The sequence below is a fragment of the Penaeus monodon genome, chromosome 37, assembly GCF_015228065.2.
Source record: "Penaeus monodon isolate SGIC_2016 chromosome 37, NSTDA_Pmon_1, whole genome shotgun sequence".
NCBI classification, from domain to species: Eukaryota; Metazoa; Arthropoda; class Malacostraca; order Decapoda; family Penaeidae; genus Penaeus; species Penaeus monodon.
In genome coordinates, this window is record NC_051422.1 from 20,472,187 (window position 1) to 20,488,343 (window position 16,157).

The 16,157-nt window shown below is 49.0% G+C and overlaps 1 protein-coding gene across 1 annotated transcript in view; it reads right to left on the minus strand.

Moving 5' to 3' along the window:
- The window catches only part of LOC119596030 (rho guanine nucleotide exchange factor 10-like), a gene marked incomplete in the record, with an annotated part of 35,528 nt that extends 28,228 nt beyond the window's left edge, over positions 1-7,300 (minus strand). Inside the window, 1 exon segment of the mRNA XM_037945129.1 lies at positions 7,184-7,300.
- Between the last annotated feature and the right edge of the window lie 8,857 nt (positions 7,301-16,157).

Sequence of the window (16,157 nt, forward strand, 5' to 3'; positions counted from 1 at the left end):
GAAGAGAAGAAGAAGAAGAAGAAGAAGAAGAAGAAGAAGAAGAAGAAGAAGAAGAAGAAGAAAGAAGAAGAAGAGAGAAGAAGAGAGAGAGAGAGAGAAGAGAGAAGAGAGAGAGAGAGAGAGAGAGAGAGAGAGAGAGAGAGGAGAGAGAGAGAGAGAAGAGAGAGAGAGGGAAAGAGGGAAAGAGGGAAAGAGGGAAAGAGGGAAAGAGGAAAGAGGAAGAAAGAAGAGGAAAGAGAGAAGAGAAGAGAAGAGAGAGGAGAGAGAGAGAGAGAGAGAGAGAGAGAGAGAGAGAGAGAGAGAGAGAGAGAGAAAGAGGGAAAGAGAGAAAGAGGGAAAGAGGGAAAGAGGGAAAGAGAGAAAGAGAAAGAGAAAGAGAAAGAGAGAGAGAGAGAGAGAGAGAGAGAGAGAGAGAGAGAGAGAGAAAGGCTTAAGAGAACCGTCTTTGATTCACCTCCTGCAGCAATGATATTCTCGCAAAGTGTCCCAGGTGCAGCGAGCAGTATCCTAAGGCACAAGCACCTTTCTCGCAATCGTCTCTACATGGCGGGAATGTCTCCACAATCTATAAGTGGTGCTGATTTTCTACGGAAAGACTGTTAAACGACGAATAACGAAAAAAAATGCCACTGGTGGATAATGTGAGGGGATGGCCGAGTGCCTGAAAATAAAAGGGCGTCAATGGCGGAGCATAACAGAGCGGAAAAATTGAAGCCTTCGTTTACTATGTCAGCCAATTACAGGGCGATTGGAATAAACGCCGAACGGGTTCTGGCCGTCACAAACACTGTGCTAACTGTATACTGGTCGTAAATGGCCGACAATAATCATAATACCGATGTGATGTAGCACTCCATCAACTCACTGCAGCGGACACAACATCGACGCCAAGGTCAGGAACCCGTTCCAGCACGAGAGGAAAGTTCGCCGTTGTTTGCTGTTAGTGAGCACCCCTCCTTCTCCTCTATCTCCCCTTCCCCGTTCCATTCCTATACATCTCCCCTCCCTTCCTCTCCTCTCCACTTTCCACCAGACTGCACCCCTCCCCTCCCCTCTCCTCTCCTCCTCTCCCTCCCCCTACCCATCCCCTTCCTCTCCTCGTTCAATCATGTTCCGCGTGGGGGCGAGCGCCCACTCCCCATTCCGGGCGCGCCGACTCGTTGTCACATTCGAGTGGTTCCGATGAGGAAACTTGGGCGATGCAAGCATGGACGGGGCCGGTAGATGCAGGGAGTTCAGGCGTTGTTTCGGTTACTGTGGCGGTGGGCGGGCGGGGAGGGCGGGTGGCCAGGTACTAAGGTGGGTGGACGTTCCCAAGGTCAAAACGCGCCTGCTTACTCACCACGCGGAGAACCTCAGAGTCCTTCCTAACCGCGCGACATCCGATGCGTAAATACGTCTGTCTATCGGATCCGGGTCCTTTGAACTTTAACTACGGTCTAAGGCAGCACTACAGACTGCCTGCGAAGGGATACGAAGCCTCGCGCAATGCAGGAGCGCGGCGGTGATGAGACGCGGAGGCAGGAGCGCGTCGCCTGGGGCGCCGAGCACTTGGGGCAGCCACCTCCGCCGCCACCAACGCCATCGCCGAGCCACCGCACGGCCTTCGCACGGCTTTTGTTTCGCCCGGCGATTCTATCTCTGCAACAGGGGCCAGGACGGTACGCCTGGCACTCGACCAGGTTCTTTTTTTACAAGTCAAAAGGAAAAAAGTGAAGGAGCAAATGATCCCTGGCAAGCCACAATGACGCGCCGTAAACATTTCCGCGTCAGAAGTAGAATATACGTCATCGCCGTGTTCGGACTCAACGCAGTCGCTGCGTCTGTCGCTGCTCTGGAATTGGGCGAACGGCCATTGCTCACGCATGCCTTAATCGAGAATCACATAGGCCCTTCATATAACCAATACTCATTCATACATAAAACACACAAAATGTTCAAATGCACGCACATGCACACACACACACACACACACACACACACACACACACACACACACACACACATACACACACACGCACACGCACACACGCACGCACGCACGCAAGCACGCACGCACAGAGGAAGAGAAAGAGAGAAAGAGAAAGAGAGAAAGAGAAAGAGAGAAAGAGAAAGAGAGAAAGAGAAAGAGAAAGAGAGAGAGAGAGAGAGAGGAGAGAGAGAGGAGAGAGGAGAGAGAGAGAGAGAGAGAGAGAGAAGGAGAGAGAGAGAGAGAGAGGAGAGAGCGAGAGAAGAGAGAGAGGAGAGGAGAGGAGAGAGAGAAGAGAGAGAGAGGAGAGAGAGAGAGAGAGAGAGAGAGAGAGAGAGAGAGAGAGAGAGAGAGAGAGAGAGAGAGAGAGAGAGAGAGAGAGAGAGAGAGAGAGAGGAAAAGAGAGAGAGAACGAAACAGACCCAAGCAAATATCCCGCAGTAACCCTTGCCCGCCAGCGTCCATTGAGTGCAAACCCTATTCTAGGGCAACGACGGGGCTCATTCACACATAAATAAGCACAAATGATAAACACAAACAAACACATTAGCGATCGCTCTCCCCCTAAAAGAGATATTAAAGTTTGGATACGTTTTGATGGCTCTCAGTCAAGGTGAATAAATAATTACGGTAAGTGTTGAAAGAAGAACGCCATACGATGATACGTATAAATAAATACAAGAATATAGTCTGATATATACATATATATATAATATATATATATATATATATATATATATATATATATATATATATATATATATATATATATATATATATAAACACATATGTACATATATTTACTTATTTACATACATATATATATATATATATATATATATATATATATATATATATATATAAATCTTATCATTTACATATAATATACATATATGTATGTATTCATGTACATTTATGTACATATTTACATACACACACACACACACACACACACACACACACACACACACACACACACACACACACACGCACGCACACGCACACGCACACGCACACGCACACGCACACGCACACGTACACGTACACGCACACGCACACGCACACGCACACGCACACGCACACGCACACATACACACATATATATATAGAGAGAGAGGGAGGGGCAGAAGATAAAGAGAGGCAGAAGGAAGACAGAAAACAAAAAGAGAGAAGTAGAAAACAGAAAGACTGGGAGGCGGAACAGAGAGAGAGAAAAACGGAAAAACAGAACAGAAACCAAGAGACAGAGCAAAGAGAGAAACGATGAGACAAAGAACAAAAAAAGACAAAACACACAGGGAGAAACCGGGACAGAATAATCCTTAATAATAATAATAATAATTTAGTTTTATTCCAATGGCTGCAATAGTTATTCTTGGCGTGACATGCTGTCTGTTTCATTTTCCTTCTAAATTACTCCCTGTGTGTAAGGAATGACCGGCGTTACTATCCATTGGCGGTGAGGGATTTGAACGCAAGATTGCTGGACGAGAACGCCACCGCTGTACCACACAGCACACAGAAGAGGGAAGAGAAGGAGCGAAGAGAGGAAATTTGGATATAAAAAAAAAACAGAACACGAAACAGACAAGGCGAAGCGAGAAGACAACGAAAGAGAAATACAAAAGACCCCAAGTATCGACTCGACAACATCTTGCGAAGTCACGCCAGCACTTGGGAGTCTGCCTTGCACAATCGCTGTATTATTATAGTGGTACAGAATCTCAGAGTATTACATCACCACGTAACACTAACACAACATTCTCGGCAAAGAAACTGCATCACTTCATGGAAAGGATAGCTTCAGCGTGTTGTGGATCAATGTTACGTCTATATCGCTTGTATCATAATGAGTATGTTTACTGTTACAATTTCAGAGAAAATGCACACCGAGGAGATAATGTACACAAGAGAAAAAGCTTATTGGCTCACAAACGACATGGCAATTCGAGATCAAAATTGGTGACGACGAAAGACTGCAAAACTCCACGTCCACCAGAAGCGAGATTAGCAAGGCCATGGCCACCACAACATAAAACCTCTAAAGTAAACCTGCAGCCAGAGGATCCTAACACAGCACAACTACATGACCCGACAATAATACACACTGCCAGGCATGACAAGTTCCCACACTGGGGACCGTGAGGGCAACTACCGTAATGTTGTCTGCCATTTGAGTGCCTTCCCTCATGATCGATGGCGCCCACTTGCCAGCCCACTCGCTATCCCACTCACGATCTGGGCCTTTCATTGCACTGGGCACCATGGCCTCATTTTAAGACACATTCCTAGGTGCCCACTTCACAATACCCTTATTCTATATCCTTTCCTATTTCATCCTTTTGTTTTCTTTTTTGTCATTTCAAGGTGCTACCAGTTTAAAATCTTTCTAATTTTATTTTCTTTCACAAAAAAATCGATATGATTGTAACTGCAATAATTGCAATAATAATGATAATAATTGCAATAATGATGATAATGATGATGATAACGATAATGATGAAATTTCGAAATACATAATACTCTTTACCCATTTTACTTCATTTTTTCATGCATCTGATCTTTTTCTGGCTGTTCAAGGCGTTACCCTTTCTTTTGATGTCTGATCTTATTTTCCTTCCATGCTCTCTTGGCAAAACTCGATATCATATACCTGTTCTCCCTCTCTATTGCAAATTTGCAGATGTATCTTCTTTTTCTTCCTGTCTGTCTCATCTTCCGCCCTCATTCACTCTATCGCATCTAATATCCTCTACCGATCCTATCTTCATCCCAGTGCTGCCCGTCATCTCCTCCCTCGGCCCAGTCAAACCAATCAAACGATCAAACCCAATCAAATTAAAATCCCTCGGCTCCTCGCCCCTAACCGATCCCTAGGGGGAGGCTGAGCGGAAAAGCCCTTGACCCTTCACATCTACCAATTCCAGGCTCCTAAAAAGTCGCGTATGACGACACGCCAGTATCCGAGGCTCTGCACGCCTCCGTTCGCCTCGGTTCGCGGAAGAATGGTGAATCATGTGACACCACTCTGAAGCCAAGCGTGTATATATATATATGTAAGCACAAAAAAAACAATCAAACACTCTTACTCTCATTCTCACTCACTCACTCACTCACTCACTCACTCACTCACTCACTCACTCACTCACTCACTCACTCACTCACTCACTCACTCACTCTCTCTCTCTCTCTCTCTCTCTCTCTCTCTCTCTCTCTCTCTCTCTCTCTCACACACACACACACACACACACACACACACACACACACACACACACACACTCACACACTCACACACTCACACACTCACACACTCACACACTCACACTCACACACTCACACACTCACACTCACACACTCACACACTCACACTCTCACACTCTCACACTCACTCTGGACGGATTCTGAATATTTCTGTAATGCGACAGTTCTCTCCTTACTCACCCTTGCAGGACCACACCAAGAAGCAGAATGGACGTGACATATTTGCAGTATAAAGCAGGACAACATTACCAAAGGCGGACGAAATCTTACAAGATTTATCCTAATATTTCAAACATTTTCCAGAGACAACACAAATAGAACAAAATCTTGAGGTTTTAACATTTCAACACTTCACCATCATTTCTTCTCGACAAATATTTGACTTTCTTAGATCACTTCCTTTCAGAAGTTGCCGATTTAAAACAGATCCTTCCGTGTATCCTTTGCCTCATCTACTACAAAAGTATTTACAACACAAACATTTTCACAATACAACAAGGCAAGTAGATTAATCTGCACACGATCAACGGCAAACAGACATGCATGGAAGCACAGAAAGCAAATCGTCCTGCCGGAGTTCGCGACACTGCAGGTCCCCCACAGACGCGAGACACACGGACACTGGGACAAGAAACACCGACTGACGCAAGAGTCGACGCGCGCGCCACTAACACTGTCGACGACGTCCCACCCTCAATGCTTAACTTTCACCCTATCACACATGCTCATGGCGTCCGCCTGAGATGAAGGGAGAACAGGAGGCAGCGGCGGCGTCCTTCGGCCGGGTAACGCATCGCCTCCCTCAGGGACGCATCACCTTGGCCTGCCTCTGGTCATTTCCCAGGCAAGCCCTAAAATCCTACGTCACTGGTATTTCGCAGAATATTGCATAATGGGAGCCTAGTCCAATCTCTTCCATTTGGATTAAGCCTTCAACATCGGTTATCTAGAAGCCAAGTGTGGCACCGTACTTGACTTGTCATTCAACAAAGGAGATTTTCATAAAAGGAATTCTACTTATAAGTAAATCTCTCTGTCGGACCAAACTATTGGGAATAGATAACAGCACGAGAATGGCGTACCAAATGAATACGAAATGAATCAGATTTTCTTCGTACATGTAAAACTTCATTGGCATTGAGATTTAATTACTTTCCCCCAAATATGGATAAAATGATAATCTACACGTAGTTTCAATTAGAAAATAAATCCTATAGAGCACCGCGGAGGATTATACGAAATATCATCCGAAGGAACAAGAATAACAGCCAGCGAATTAGGCTTTACATTACACTGTAAATGTCTTTCGTAAGGTCTTGAATGTCAATTCATTATGCAGGCAAGTGGTCTGTAACTCGTCCGAGATCATGCTGCACGCACTCACGAGCGTTATGCTTTTTGTGCCCTCTCCGCAAGCAGCGTCCGAGCCCTTCCAGGCGGACCGGACCGCTGCCCGCCCGGCCCTTCCCTCCTGCCCACTCCAGCATCTGGTACGCACCGCCTCCACTTCACTCCGTTGCACGAGCCTCCACAGCCCAACTTCGCCTCCAGCCCTCCCTCCTACACCCCTGGAGATGCTTCCTTGAACAGGCCTGGTGTTGCGACACCCTTGCCTAACCCAACGCACCAGGAGGGGGCTTTTCGGCTGCTGCTCGGCTCACAGATGGAAAGAACACGGCTGGAAAAGTCGCACAAAACTTAAACTCGCTCTTTCTCTATGCAACTATTTTCTCGACGTTTTTTAAGTCTTGAGATCGTTTCACTAACTTCATTTCTCTTTATCATCTTGTAGCGACCCAAGACAAACACTCGCACGACTATCGGCATGCACACAACTTCTTGACCGAATTTCATTTCTTTTCTCCGCCGTAGGGTTCACTACACACTCTAAAAGGGTTCGACGATGACACTGCGCCAACTAAATTCTACTCGCACACACTCAGCACTACAGACACAGAATCCAGGGTGCGGGCGCTGCTGCGGGCGTGGACGGCCAGGTGAGCCACGAAGGGAGGAACACAAAGCTGGCGTCGCTACCCGTGCGATCCTCCCGGTCCGGGCGCCGCTCCGCTACTGAATGACTCGGGAGAAGGGCCCAGGGTGGCAAGCGGGCGGGAGGGCGGGAGGGCGCAGGGCGGGTGGCAGGCCAGGCAGGCAGGCGCGAGGCAGCCTCATCACTGGGAGCGCCGCACCACCCTTCCACATGCCCCCTCCCCTTCCACCTTCTCCACACTTTTCCTCCACCTTCTCACCTACGACGCACGTTCACCGCGAAGGTGAACTTGCTCGTGTTAATTACAGCCTAGAAGTGCCCGCATATACCTGATGCCCTGTCCCCACATGTCTTCCATTACTATAAATACATAGCAGCAGCTGAACCTACTAAAACAGGGACTCCAGCTGTTACACGCGCAAACCCTGTTTACACCTCAGATACTACGGCCAGGTTGCATGCACTCGATGGCCACGGTGCAGGAACGGGGGACGAAAGGGTGATGGAGAGAAGGTAGCGTCATTGTAGGCCTAAATGGCCCGTGATGATAATTTGTGAAGATCAGAAGGTCGATCTGACGAAAACAGCCTTTGCGAAAACAGTGTGGAAGAAGTGATGTCAGCGGGACACTAAGGTGGGCCATTCATCAGGAGGAAGGAGTGGGAGGGAAAGAGAACGGCAGTGCCATTCGCGGAAACGGGTGGCACTGCCAGATAAATTGGGCGTGAGCTGCAACTCGGCGAGGCGGCGGCAGGTGGGGACAGATGACCGGCCGTAAGCGTGAGATATGTGCAACCTGCGACGGCCCCGCCAAGCAGATAAACCCTCTCTGCTATTCCGCCAGGCACTGGCTTTTCCGCGCCTGCATCATGACCTGCACTACGACAGAACATGGGCATCCCAGAGCGCTGTATCTTTCCTCGCGTTGTGCCAATGATGCTGCCAGTCGGCGCGAGAATCATGCACATGCTGGTACTTGGTCGCGGCGATGGGCGCCCTTCCTTGCCTCGCCTCCAATCACTTACAACACTGACCCGCATCCTGAACCACCATCACACGGCTCCTTCATGGCCCCCATCCTTCATGACCCACGGCTATTGCACGCTCCCCCCGACCTGTGCACTGCATGATCAGAGCCTTTCTTCCCCCGCCATGCATGAGTCCTTATCGGGATATCCCTGTCCAAAATGACCTAGGCTTCCCTTATGGGGATGGAGGAGGAGGTGGTGTAAGTGGTCGGGGACAGACGGTGATGATGATGGTGATTGACGATGACGATGACGATGACGATGATGACTGGCGATAGTGGTGCTGATGATGAGGAGGAGGAGGGACAGGACGAGGAAGGGAAGGACAAGAACGAGGAAAAGGAGGAAAAAGGAGGAAAAAGGAGGAAGAGGAGAAAAAGGAGGAGGAGGGGAAGGGCGAGGTAGTGGAAAGGAGAAACAAGAGGAAAAGGAGGAAGAGGACGTAGAAGAGAGGTGAAGAGTCTGAAAAGAAAGTGAAGGAGTGGTCGGAGAGGAAATTGACGGCCGATGACGAGGAAGTGGTGGAGTCCGAGGAGGCGACGGAGGCGGCGGAGGAGACGGCGCAGGAGGCGGCCCGTGAGAAGGGCGTGGAGACAGCCTGGGTCCGGGGTACACAACCTGGCCAGCTCAGGTGGGATGCTGGAGGTGGTCGCCGCTCCCACCATACCGGTTTACCGTCACCGGGAAGTGCACGTAACGGCTCCCAGGTGGGCAGCGCGCGAGTACCTGTACTTGTACAAGTTCCACCTGCTGGGCCATCTGTCTAGCAGCTAGCGGGGCCGGCGGCGCGAGGGCAAAAGGTATGTAGGGCATGTTCGTTAGGAAGGTATACCCATCTGGGTATACTTAATGGGGGTAATGAAGGTATGGCGAGCCTGCAGCAGATCAGGCTTCGTGGACCCTGACCTTGGTTAATATTAATCGCCATTCTTTATTCTTGAGTCACACGGCTCTCATTCAAGTCCTCGTTCGCCCTCGCCTCGCCCGTTCGTCCCCGTCCGATCTTTCTCCGTACTTTCACCCCGAGTTATCTCAGCGTCACTCGCAGCCTATGTGCACTCCCCTCGCCACTCCCGAGCCGCTGCTGAACTTAATCCTTGCCTCGATCTTCGCCTCACCTACATGCCTCCTCACGACCCGACCTTCTGGCAAAACTCAATTTCCCGAATTTCTCCTCGTCACTTTGCCCATTAACGAGCCCGAACTCTATTTATTGTCCCTCGCTCTGCTCAGCTCTTGTCTTTGTCTTCTGATTCTCTTCAGGCTCTCTTTTTCCCTTTCGCCTTTACCTCTTAACTCCGTGCGACTCCACGTGCGTGTCAGCCACCTGTGCGCGCGGATACAAAAAATAATTAAATAATTGGGTCGTTGTTTACAGCAGCGAACAAGTGCAGTCATGTGAGATAACCCTCGAGGCAGGAGATTCTACTCAGCTATTCTCTTTTCCCCGAACTCGCACTTCACTTTGGGCAAGGCCTCGTCCGCGCGGGCAGGAGAGCCGATCATGTTTGCTGATGCGGCGCCACGACCCACGTGACGGGCCATCACCGAGTCGCCACGTCTATCGCCATCCTAGGTAAGAGGGACACGGCGTCGCCATGGTGGTTTAATAGTGTACATGAGCATGGCAACTTAATATGTTGAGCATGGCAGCTTAATATCCTACAGGAGTAAGGCAGCTTAATATCCTACAGGAGTAAGGCAGCTTAATATCCTACAGGAGTAAGGCAGCTTAATATCCTACAGGAGTAAGGCAGCTTAATATCCTACAGGAACCTGAGATGCTTCATATCCTACAGGAATTGTATTCCTGTAGGAGTATAGCAGCTTTCTGTCCTAGAGAAACAGCTTAAGACATCCTACAAGAGCACATCGCCTCCTTCTCTCTCTATTTTTTCTCGCTGTGCTCTTCTAATAATAAAGGAAGTGTACATAAACAATTACAAGGAAAAGAAGATACGAAATGATGATAACGCGTATCAGACAATCATGACCTTCACGTCTAAATCAACTCCCATCACCCTCAAGCGCTCTCCAATCCCGCCACGAAGGGATCTCCATCTCAACTCTCCCAGCATCTTCCTCGAGATGATTCACTTTTCCTCTCCACTTCCTCTCGTCCACTATCCCTTCGTCAGCTTTCATCACTCCTTTCTCCCTACCTTTTTTATTTCTCCCTTTCTGCATATTTCTCTTATTCCTCCCTTATCCCTACATTTATTATTCCATCCTTCTCCATACCTTTCTTACTCATCCCTTCTCCCTATCTTTCATATTCCTCTCTTCTCCATAGCTCTCTCATTCCTGCCCTCTCCTCAGTTCTCCTTACCTCTATTCTCCCTATTCCTTTTATTCCTCCCTTCACCATACCCCTCTTATTCCTCCCTTCTCCCTACATTATTCCATCTTTCTTACCTTTCTTATTCATCCCTTCTCCCTACCTTTTATACTCCTCTCATCTCCCTGCCTCTCTTGTTCCTCCATTTTCCCTACCTCTCTCATTCCTCCCCTCTTCCAACCTCTCATACTCCCCCTTTCTCCTTACCTCTCTCCTCCCTATTCCTCTCTTCACCCTTCTCTTCCTCCCTTCGCTCTTCTTCCTCCCTTCTCCCTTATCCCCGAAGCCGCCGCTAACCTCCCTCCCTGCGCCTCACCCTCCGCGCGACACCGCCGAGGGAGGCTGGCAAGCTGCCCGACCCGATGCTGGCACAGGTTCCGTTTATTTGTTTGTTTGGAGATTCGTGGGAGATAGATATGGGAGAGGAGGGGAGAGGGGAGGGAGGAGGGGGAAGAGGGGAGACGGGAGAGAGGAGGGGAGGGAGCAAGGAGGGAGGAGGGAGAGGAGGCGAGAGAGGAGGGAGGAGGGGAGAGAGGAAGGAGGAGGGGAGGGAAAGGAGGGAAAGGAGGGAGAGGAGGAAGAGGAGGGAAAAGAGGACGGGGAGGGAAGAGAGGAGAGAGGAGAGAGGAGGGAGAGGAGGGGAGGGGATGAGAGGAAAGGAAGGGGGGGGGGAAGGATGAACAGGATTGCGGAGGGAGGAGGGGAAAGGGAGAGAGGAAGAGGGGAAGGGAAGGGGAGAAAGAGGAAGGTAAGAAAGGGGAGTGGGAGGGGAGGGGAAAGGAGGAGGAGCAGGGAAGGATGGGGAAGTGAGAAAGAAGAATTAGGAAAGAAAGTGAGAAAGGGTAGGAGGGATGGAGATGAGAGCAAGGGAGGAGGGAAAGTGAATGGGGAGGGTGAAAAGAGGAAAGTGAGAGGGAGAGGGAGAGGGAGAGGGAGAGGGAGAGGGAGAGGGAGAGGGAGAGGGAGAGATAGAGGGAGAGGGAGAGGGGGAGGGAAAATGAGAGGGAAAGTGAGAGGGAGAGGAAGGAAAGAAAAGGAGGGAGGGAAGGAGGAGAAGAGGAGGAGAATGAAATATATAACTAGATATGGATATAAATATATACACAGATGAATAGAGAAATAGACAAATAATATATATATATATATATATATATATATATATATATATATATATATATATATATATATATAGCTATTTTAATCTGTCTTCTCTGCAATCACTACCTCACTAACTCACTCACTCTCTCTCACTGCAAATAATTGAGTGAGTGAGTGACTTAATGACCGTCAAGAGGTCCCCGCACCGCCTTACCGGATGCTGCAGCGCGCGAATGCATGACCTGCACCTGTTCCCTACTTGTCAACCCCCTTTTTATCCGCTATTCTTGCCTCTCCTACTTTCCCCTTCTGCATGACCCACGCTAGAGGAAAGCGCGAGCTCGAACCACACCCTCCGCCGTTCTTACGCGCCCGTTCTTTTGCCTTAAAAAGAGTGACTCATCCTGACTCCCAGATCCCCTAAAAGGGTGGGAAGGTTCAAGGATGAGCCTGAGATAATGCGTGATGTAGAAGGATCATGGAGATTGCCTCTCTTGACGGCATGGGACCAAGCCCTCCTTGCTTACGCTTTTTTTCTCGTTTTCTCTCTCTCTTCTTCTTCTGTTCTCCTTTCCATCCCTCATTCTTACCGTCTCTCTCTGTCCCTCCCTCTCTCTCTGCAACACTTTCCCTCCCTCCCTCCTTTCATATCTTCCTCCTCCTTCTCCTCTGTCCCCCTGCCTCCCACTTTTGTTCCATGACAAAGACAGGGGAATCCATGCGACACAGGATCGTGAGCAGGAAGGGCGAGGCAGGCCGTCTAGGTGTGATGCAGGCAAGAGCGAAGGTGCAAGCAGGGTGTGCAGAACAAGCCCTGCAGACGGCGGGATACGGGTAACCTAGTTAGCCACAGGGCGTAGCAAGCGTCCCGCCACTGGCGTCTGGACGATATCACCAGCAAGGTTGCCAAGCGGAGGCTGCTCTCCGTGTCCGGCAAGTCCGGTGCTTTGCACAATGAGCAGTTCATCTCCGGAGTGCCTCGTCGCACAGGACACGTCGCGTCAAAGCAGGTCTTAGTTACATCAACGGAAGGATTGAGGTTCCTTGCGCTGGCGGTCGCGTGTGATGAAATGTGACCCCTGCCATTCCATGTCGCGGCTTAACAAGGTAAAAGCAATATATTAGCTTGTGAAAGCCAGCAGCGTGTTTATTGCCACTCGGCTGAGTTGCGGCGGTTACACTGTGCTCGGCCGGGCTCCATTTATCGTCTCGCTCTTACTCCGCTGCACAACACATGCAATATTCATCCTGCTTATCTTAACAACAGCCTCTAAATAGGAACGAGCCCCTGGCGCTCGCGAAAATATCCGGCGACATAGACGTCGCACCCTCGTCGTGTCATTTACCTACTGTTTACGGAGCGGCTCCTGCCAATAAAGTTGCTCGTTAGGAATATTTTCCCTCAATTCAGTTCATGAACGTGCACGACATTTTGACAAGAGGAAATAAAGGAGCCTGAAGAAAAAATCCAGGAAATCAGTGGCACTCTTCTCTTTGTCATCGGGGGAAATAAATCAACTTACAACCTTATCACCACGTCATCAGCGAGAACTAATCTTGCTCCGGATCAAGCCATTAGCGAAATAATATTCATCTAATTCAGTCTCATTAAAAGACAGACGTGTCCGGTTCATCAAACTAGACATTTTTCTATTATCAGGAGTTTCCATGATCTGCACTGTATTTCTGGCGTGCATTTTACACCGAATGACTAATCACCTGACTTATACAGAGATCAATTCTTTTGGCTGCTGCAGAACAAGTGTATAATGGAATACGTGTAAACAAGACTTGTTAATGCGCACATCTTGACTTAAAAATGTCCTATTTCCGCACAGTGGATGGCGAGTCCTAACATTTAATGAAGTAAACATGTCCTGTATCTGCGGCGTTATGACAAGTAGTCGACAGGAAGCTTCCAAACGTTTCATGATTCACGGCTCCCTCGCCTCCCCTGCACGAGGCGCGACACAGCGGGGGCCACGCAGCTGCTCGGAGAACGGGCTTGTTATGTCAGATTCAACCTGACCTTCGCCCTCCTCCCCTCTGACAATCATCGATAAAACTTCCCTGGGATGAAGACGGCTACAGGTTTCAGTCCTTCGTTCCACATCAACAATAACATCAATGACAATAACGCGAGGCCGCGGCAGGTTTAGGACATGAGTCAAGACCCAAAGAGGTGACACTGACGTCAAAAGAGCAAGAAATGGGCGTCATACTTCAACCTACCTCATAACACACATCTTGTTACTCATCATGAGGCTTGTAAAGGAGGGAGAGGGGCAGACGGAGAGGGAGTAAATAAAAAGGTAGACGAGAGAAACAGGGGGTGGGGGTGGCGGGGTCCCAACAGAATGGTGTGATGCACGAACAGAGGGAATACGGAAAATTATAAAAGACAGAAGAAATTTAAGAAAAAAATAAAAGAAAAAACAACGTAGTTGGATGGAGGTGAAAGTAAATTACAAGGGCAAGAAACTCCACGACCGCGAGAAGGGTGTAGCTGTGGAGGGGACAAAAAAAAGAAAAAAAAAAGGTTGGCCTAGGTGTGTGGGATGACTGAAGGATAACGACCGAGGTGGGAGGGGAGGGAGAAGGGTGTGTATGGCTCCGGTGACGTCCGGAATCTTCTGTCCGTCCGTGAGCGCTACGCAGGAACTGACCACTCGGCAAAGGAAGCAAAGAGCTGCGCCATCATCCTGACTGATTCCCTGAGCATAAAAAAACTCAATCGATTTCATACCCAAACCCAATCATCCGCCCATATGGCTATCTTACATCACTCCTTCAAGCGATACACTAGTCACACCCTCGGAATATCTTACTCGGGGAACACAACACCCAGAATACAGCATTGTCTAATCCTCAAATATTCTCAAAATATTTAGAGACACGCACGGCCGCCAAGGGACTCGTCACCCGCGGAACAGGCGAATGGTTCACTCTACATTTATAAAACCTGCATAATGAGTATGTACCACAAACAAATGGTATTACTAAGTGCTCCTTTATATCTCGGGTACCTGCTACGACCACGCCTCTACGTACCCGAGGAGGTAGCTGATGAAGGAGGATGGTGATGATGCTGATCAAGATGATGAACGATAATGACAATGATGGTGATGGCGATGACGATGGTAATTGATACTGATAGTGATGGCACTGATGACGAAACGATAAAAGAAAGGCATAAGAAGAGGCTGCTGCTGATGAGGAGGAGGAGTAGTATGAGTAGGAGGATGATAATAAGGAGGAGGTGGACGAGAATGACGACGACGGAGGAGGAAGAGAACTGCGACTAGCGAAAAGGAAATCCGCTAAACCGCCTTTCACCTTCGCCTGAAGCGCCGTCAGTGCCCCGGCTCTTAATTACTCCGAACGGGTCATTACTCGCCGGGTGTCACTCCAAACGCGCACGCCCACTCCGCCACCCACCCGCAAACGGGCCTGACTCATCTTGCATAAATACCATCTCTCCAGACTACTGCCGCCTCGTCGTGGGGCTGACGGGGAGGGAGACGGGCCGGAAGAAGAGCCTGGTCAAGAAAGGCAGGGGAAGTTTAGGGGCGACCCTGAGACAATGAAGCTGTGTGGGAGACCGTCTCTCTCTCCCCTCTCCCCTTCTTCCCCTGCCTCTTTAGCCGTTTCCCCTTTTACGCCCCTTCCCTATTTCCTCATCCCCACCCTCTCCCCTTCGTTCCTTCCTCTCGCTTTCTTCTTCCCCTCACTCTTTTCCCATTTCCCCTTCTTCCTTTCCCTTCCCTCCCTTTTCATCCCCACTCTCTAACTCTCTCTTTCCTTGCCCTCTCTCTCCCCTTCTCCTTCCTCTCCCTCTCCACTTCTCCGCCTCGCTTTCCCCTTCTTCTCCACCTCTCTTTTCCCTTCTCCTTCCCTTTTCTCTTTCTTTCTTCTTCCCTTCCCTCTCCCCTTCGCCTTCCCTTCTCTCTCCCCTTCTCCTTCCCCTTCTCTCTCCCCTTCTCCTTCCCCTCCTTCTCCACTTCTCCTTCCCCTCCCTCTCCCCGCCTTCACCCCCTTCCTCCCTCTATCCCCAGTGTTTATGATTATGTAAATAGCTGTATTTGTTTGAATTCACAGCTTTGTGGGCCTTTGTTTGTATTCATGTTTATAGCAGGATGCCTGTTTATGTTTGTGTGCGTTCGTCTGTAAAATTCTTTGACATGTAGGGAAAACGTCCATCGTATCTACTTCACGAACATATAAGTGATAAATGACTAAACAATAACAATAGGTAAAATAATAATAACAATACACAGAGGAAATGACTAATAATACTACATAATTTCGCAGCAGCATCAAAACGTAATAATAACAAAAATAATGGCAACAATAAAGCAAAATAAACAGTCCGCCAAAAGGAGCCCACAACGAGGCCATGCACTCGTTTTCCCCTCTCACTCTTCTTCTCTTTTCGTTCATAAAGCCTCCCCCGGCCGGCGCCGCCTTCCC